Source organism: Fukomys damarensis, unplaced genomic scaffold (assembly GCF_012274545.1).
Source record: "Fukomys damarensis isolate Sample0158 unplaced genomic scaffold, DMR_v1.0_HiC HiC_scaffold_27, whole genome shotgun sequence".
Taxonomy (NCBI): domain Eukaryota; kingdom Metazoa; phylum Chordata; class Mammalia; order Rodentia; family Bathyergidae; genus Fukomys; species Fukomys damarensis.
The window spans coordinates 11,808,493-11,815,546 of NW_022900939.1; positions in this window are offsets into that span (position 1 = coordinate 11,808,493).

A 7,054-nucleotide genomic window follows, 5' to 3' on the forward strand; every position below is an offset into this window, starting at 1 on the left:
TGTATTCTTTTAACAGATACTCTCTCTTAAATTACAAATCCAGGTCCTGGTACAAATCTAATCCAATATTGCCTTATTCTGAAAAATATGTACCGTTATGTGGGGGATGTTTTGTATTTTACAAATGAGTAATTATAATATAAGTTGTGTAATATGCATTTGTACAGAAAGCCACAGAGAGAAAACTGCATATGATCAGAACTCAGCTAGACTCTGTTTCCCTGCCTGCTGGCAAACTATGCTACAGAATTTAAAAAAACAAACTCTTTTAGAATGGCACTAATCACACCCGATTAATGAGACTAAAAGTCAGTGGGCAGGAGTGTGGCCCTTAGCCTTTTTAGAAATTAATGCAGTCATACTAAGTCTCACAGTGACAAGCAGGACCTTTTCTTTTTTTTTTTTTTTTTTTTAAAGTGGAAGAGGAGCCATAAGAAGATAAATTTATGTGCTGCACTTAGCAAATATCATTCCTTTTATTGTATAAGTCTGGTCCTGTTGCTGGCTTTTGTATTTATCATGTGGTTTATAAACTTACTCATCAATGCTCATTATCAGGCCATAAAATACTAAACTCTGACAAGAACCAATACTGTATTTGTGGATTGTTCACTGCTAGGTGGACCAAAGAGAACGGTAAGCATATGTTCTTAAGATCAGTGAACTATTGGAGGCTTTCATTCTGGTAGGTCTGGGGATTCCTTTTCAATCCAGCAGTTTTCAGATGTATTCTAGGCAACAACAATATGCAGTTGTTGGCTGTGGCGTGGAAAAGATGAAAGAGCCTGGTGTTGCTCTCACATCTGCTAGCAGTCTTCATATGATATGTTTTGTTTGTTTGTTTGTTTGTTACCGGGGATCAAAATCGGGACTTTGCGCTTGCGAAGCAGGCACCAGAACCACCGAGCTAAATCCCCTGCCCTTCGTCTGATATTTAGATTAAGGTGTATATATTTCTTACCCTTTCAGATCTTCCCTACCTCTCCCATGGAAACAAGTTCCTTTTTACTGCTTTTCTTCTATAACATTTATTTTAGGTCCTTTTGAGAAAGCTATGTAAAATGCAAGCTATATATTGAAAATATAGAACAAAATATTACTTAGAATGTATAAAATTTAAGTAATATTTCTGCTAAATTAATATCACATACATCCTGCTTCAATGCAGTGGATTTGTTTCATTTAAGCCAATTGTTTCATTTCATACTGCAAACATGTATCGATATAAACAGATTTATTTATTTTTAATTTTTATTTATATCCGTACATGTTTGCAGTACATAATGAAAAACCAGTGTCTACCCTCGTAGCACTGGATACTCTGTGGTACTGTAATGTTAGTTGAATTGTCTTGTTATTGCTATGATTTTTACAGCTTATGGTTCCCTAGGCCTGAGGTCAATGGGCCTGACTCCTACCTCAGTATTTCACGGGCTCAAATCTAGGTGTTAGTCAGGCTGAATTTTCATCTGGTGGCTCTGGGGAAAAATATGCTTCCAAGTTCTTTCTTGATACTGGGAGTTTTAAGTTCCTTGCCCTTACAGGATTGAAGTCTCCGTTTAATTATTGGCAGTCGACTAGTGTTGGCTGGGTTGCTTGCTGATCCTAAAGGTGACTCCTATTTCTCCTCTCCTGGCCCCTTTGGTCCCTAGACAACTAATGGCATGTTGAAACCTTCTCATCTTTTGAATCTCTGAATTTTCCTTCTGTTTCTACAAAACAAAGAACGATCTCTGATTTTATAAGATTTGTCAATAAAAACTCTTCTTAAAGTCGACTCTTTCACATAACACCGTCTAGTAAAAGAAAAAATATATATTATTTTATTACTCAAGGGACTCTGGAGCCATGTGAGAATTCATATCACCATACAAGCTTGGAGTCAACACCTAGAGGGATCAAAATACAAATACTGTGGAAATAATTCGAAACTTGAAAATTGGTCTAAATTATCTTTTGAGGAACTATCCATATTTCAGTACTTTGCTGTAAGTATTTTGCAGTTGTGTGAATATTCTGGTTTGCTTTTCTGTCATTTATTTATTTATGTGATTTGCTTATCAATGCAATTCCATGTACAGGACACAAGTGGTATTTTAATTTCTGACATGGATAAGGGATAATTATAACTTAAAAATATATTATGTATAATTTGATTTTCAAAGTTCTGACATATAGCTGTGCTATATAAGCTCTATTTGCTTCTATAAGCTCTGCTTTAGAAGATATATAGTTTTTGGTCAAAATGTTGAGGGCACTATGAAATGACAATATGTAGCACTTATAGAAATTGGAAAGCATTCAGTATTCTCCCACTTCTATATAAAAGAACAATTTCAAAGTCTCCAAATCTCCTAAACTGCTAGGGAAGTGGTGGCATTCGCCAAACATAGTGAGCAGTAACCTTTATCAACCGTGACTTTAGAGTAGATATTTAATTATTTGTATTGCAAATTAAAAGCAGAGACTGCTACAGAATTTGCCTAAATTAAAATACCTAGAAATATCCCTTACAGGCTAAGTAATTTGATTTAATTTTACATGTTTTCTAATAATAACTTGACACCGCTAACCAAAGCCTTGGATGGAAACAGTCATAAATTATCATTTGTGTATAGAAAAGACAAAATGAGACTAAACATGATCGCCTGAAATTTATGTTTATTCATAAACAGAGTCACAAAATAGATGCAGGAGGTTGCACCTGCATAAGACAATTCATTCTGTCAGATTGCAATTAACTGAGCTTCATCATCTCCTCTAGATGAGATTTCTGCAGGAGGATGGAGTTAATTAAGTGCACTTTATGAAAATAATTAGTGTTTGTGGAATATGGACGAGAAACTACTGCAGTAGGTAGGTGGACAAGACGTTATCCAATAGAGAGTGTTACATAATCCTGCAGATTTCAGTCAGGACGAAGCAGAACAGGAATTTAACATTCATAGATACCTGTATAAAACCTCTCTGTGTGGCTTCAGCGTTGCCAGGTTTCCCAGGCGGATTAAAGCTTTAGTGAGAAAGTAAGGGTGAAATGTTGATGCGATTATTTTATATCATCTCCACAAGTAAAATGAAAGTAAAAGAGTTTTTTTCTGACTTACTTGAAATGTCAGAGAAAGTGATTTGCAAGTTATATTAACTAGAAAGTTGTCTCAATCTTCCAGCAGATTTGTTTTCTTCCTTGAATAATTATGAGATAAAAGTGGTCCCGCTTATATATTCTACTTCTTTGCTACAAACGAAAGGAAGTTATGTTGCTTTTTAAAAGACAAAAAGGTTGCAAATAGCTCAAGATAAATCCGTGGGTGAAGCCAAATATAAAATTCAAAATTTCTAGAAAATATGCCACAGTCCCGTGAAGCTCTCAATTTGTTTCCCGTGTTCTGTAATAATTTTATTTACTCTTGAATTTCCATATACAATAGTTATTAATTTCATCAAATCATAAAAAAATCAACTTCAAAAATATCATAATTTAAAACAATTTAAATGAACCTGACTTGACAGAGAATCTGTTCTTTAGCATTCACTGTTCTTTTTATTGAAATGGTAGTACGATTGGGTTTCTGATTATGTCCATAAACTTAGCCCACTAGTGAGTGAACCTTGTCTCCTTTCTACATGGAAAAATTAAAAATATTTGCAGATGACTAGCACATATTTGTACACAGCAAAACGTGTTGTGTTTCTTATGTACTGTTTTGTTTTTCTTTTTTTGGTAGATCTTTCTATTTGCTCATTTCTGAGAACTTCCTAACTGCCTACAATTGCTCTGACAATGTAGAACCAGCATTATTAAAATTATCCTCCCAAGCATCATGGCTTGGGATCTGGATGGAGAGAATCCACTGATATTGGCCAATTACATGCCTTTTCGAGGACATTTCGAAGGGCTTTGCTCATCTGATGTATCAAATAAGTGCTGGCTTCTTTCAGCTTGACTTCCCAGCCCTTTAAAAATCAATTTAATTCCGCTAGGAATTTTATGTCAGAATGTGAACTCTCTATTTTCCTAACTTTATAATTAACATTCAACAAGCCATCTAATCAAAGCATCCCTTTCTCATTAGTATAGTTCTGACAGTTTCATCATCAAGTGGCAAGTGCTGCAGCAAATTGTGTTGCTACCCTATCAGATGTGTCAAGAACTTGATCTTCCTTTCCATTAAGTCAGATTAGGGACAGAAACCAATTTCCATTATGAAAATGTGACTCAAAGCAAGTGACACTTCTCCAGCAAAGTTTCCTAGTAGAAAGGCGATTAAGTTCACATTTTCTTTTCCAGGTATTCTACACAGGCAAAGCATTCTTAAATATTAATTGAATAATTTAATATTGATGAAGGAATAGGAAAACTTCAAAAAGTCCTTGAAATCAATTAGTGGTTTGATTCCAGTCAAACTTTGAAATATTGCAAAGAAAAACAAACTACCTATGGAGTTTGTCTGTGACTGGGAGTGGCAGGATTAATTTAGTAGCCATAGCTATTTTAAGATGGATTTTATTCAGCCTTCCAGATTCTAATTTTTAAATCATGTCATTTTATATACATTTATTTCTATCTTTATCCTAATCATATAAAATCATTTATAATACTCAATTCTGATCATTAACAAATAATCTGACTGATTATATTGATAATATATAAGTGTATATATTAATATGTATTCAATATACATGTATTGCATATTTGAATGAATATTGAATTAATATTGTAATGATTTCCTCTTTTGCACGCTATCATTTCAGATTCTATATTTTCCTGTTTATTGATCATAAATACCACTTTTGATGTTCAACTTTGCCTCTAACATTTGATCTACATGGGAACTCAACTAAATACTGAGGGAACTAATTCTCTTTCAGAGAGTATGCAATGACTACAAGGCAAAACCCTTTCATTCAGGGATATTTTCCTAGCTACTGCAATATTTTACAGTGAAGCTGCAGATATAATGGAAAAACTAGTGGATCACCTAACAAAGAAGGACTTGACGAGAATGTCAAAAAGAGATCCCACCCTGATGGACTTAGAGCTGCAATGTTCACTCTCTGAGAGTGAACTTAGAGCTATGCCAAGTTCACAAACTTAAGTTCTCTGGTAATTTTAAGTAGAACTAAAAATGAAAATGGAAATAACATCATGAAGAACTGAGGAAACTAGGGATCTTGAGGTCTTTAGAAAGGTCAGTGCCTGTCTCATAGATTAGCTCACCTTTGGGCAAAGTGTGAGTAGGCACCGTGGAAAGTTCAGCTGTGAGTTCAGCAGCTTAGGATGTCAGAACTGATTATTAAGTGTTAACAATGCTCATCACAAACAGGTTGACTCAGTATGTGCCACGTGTATACTTTTGGATATTTGAATTTCTTGATGCGAGTTCTTGCCCTCTTTTATTTCTCTGGTTTTACCACTAAATACAGTGGTTGCTCCCTACAACTTTCAGATTTTTAATGGAAGATAATATGAAAAAAGATGGAAGAGTAAAAGGATACTAGAACAACACAGCAACATATCCACCATCTGGAACTTTTCAGATACTGATATGATTTATTCCACGGTATCCATGTATGTATAAATATGTGTGTACAAATAGATTGTTCAGCCACTTACCTAAGTTTATTCCTAAAAACTTCAGCACTTGTATGTAAAATACGATGTGACATAAAAAGATTATACTATATTACATTCATATTCAATATATTATATCATACAATTATTATGAAAATTAACAATCATTCCTCAATGCTTATTGCCAAAGTGATTTAAAGCATTCACGTTTTTATTTTCAAGTGTCTTTTGTAAAGCTTTTGCATTCTTTGTCTTCTATGAGGTAATAAAATATGAAAATATTTTGTCTTTTACTCCAGAACAGCTCCCATATTTTAAACTGACATTGATCATATCATTATAGGTATTGCTCATATTTTAGAATTGTCTGATTGATATTTTTGAAGGTGGTGTTTGACTTCTTTCTTCTCTGCTTTCTCTAAACTTTAGAACTGGTAGAAAAACACATGGTGATTTATTAAAATTTATTGCATTACTTAATACTTGTTTCAGTCAGTTAATATGCTCAAAAATTAATGAACACAAAGCATACAGCATTATTTCAATCCAAATAATATATTTTTCCATTAGTTCTTAAATTATTGAGGTTTTTGTTTAGTATTATCTTTAAAAATCTTTATTATCTTATTAGGGAATCTTTATTATTTTATTAGGGAATCAGGAGTTAATTAAATTGTACCAATAACGTGGAGAAAGCTGGCAAGCACTATTGAGCCTGGTAAAGAAGATCAACATTAACAGTTATATCTTATTATATATTTTATACAATAGTTCACCATCTTGCCTAGAAAGGCCTTCAAATTGCAAATTCTCCTGCCTTATCTGCCCTAATACCTGATATAACAGAAACCACTGCACGAGTTTACTGAGTTTAAAAAACACTAAATTAAGTTTAGTAAAATCAAGTAAACTTGAACATTTATTTTCCATTTAGCATTAATATTTTGCTTTTCAATACAGCATTGATTTCCATACCAGTAAAACACAGTTGCAAATTTCCAGTGACAATCTTTGTGTCATTTATAAATAATGACATGATAATATTGTAATGGTTCATAATGCCATTTGTCATGAATTAATGGAGGCAATAGAATTAATTATAAAACTTTGTTGAACTAATTTTAAATAAAAATAATGCAGATTAAAAAAAGTTAATCTAAAGGCTAGGCATAGTTCCACAAGTTTGTAATCTCAACACAGGAGAAGCTGAGGCAGGAGTATTTTTGTGAGTTCATGGCCAACTTGGGCCATGCAGGCAGTTCAACACCAGCCTGAAGTCCAGAGGGAGACTCTGTTTCCAAAAAACAAAAGCAACATCAAAGTAATTTATCTCAGTGGGTGATTAGATGTACATCATTCTTTAATAATTCTGACAGGGCCAGGGATTTAGTTCAGTGGTTCTGCCACCTGCCTCACAAGTACAAAGTCCTGAGTTCAATCCCCAGAGCCAAAATATGTATTATATGTATGTAATATATATAT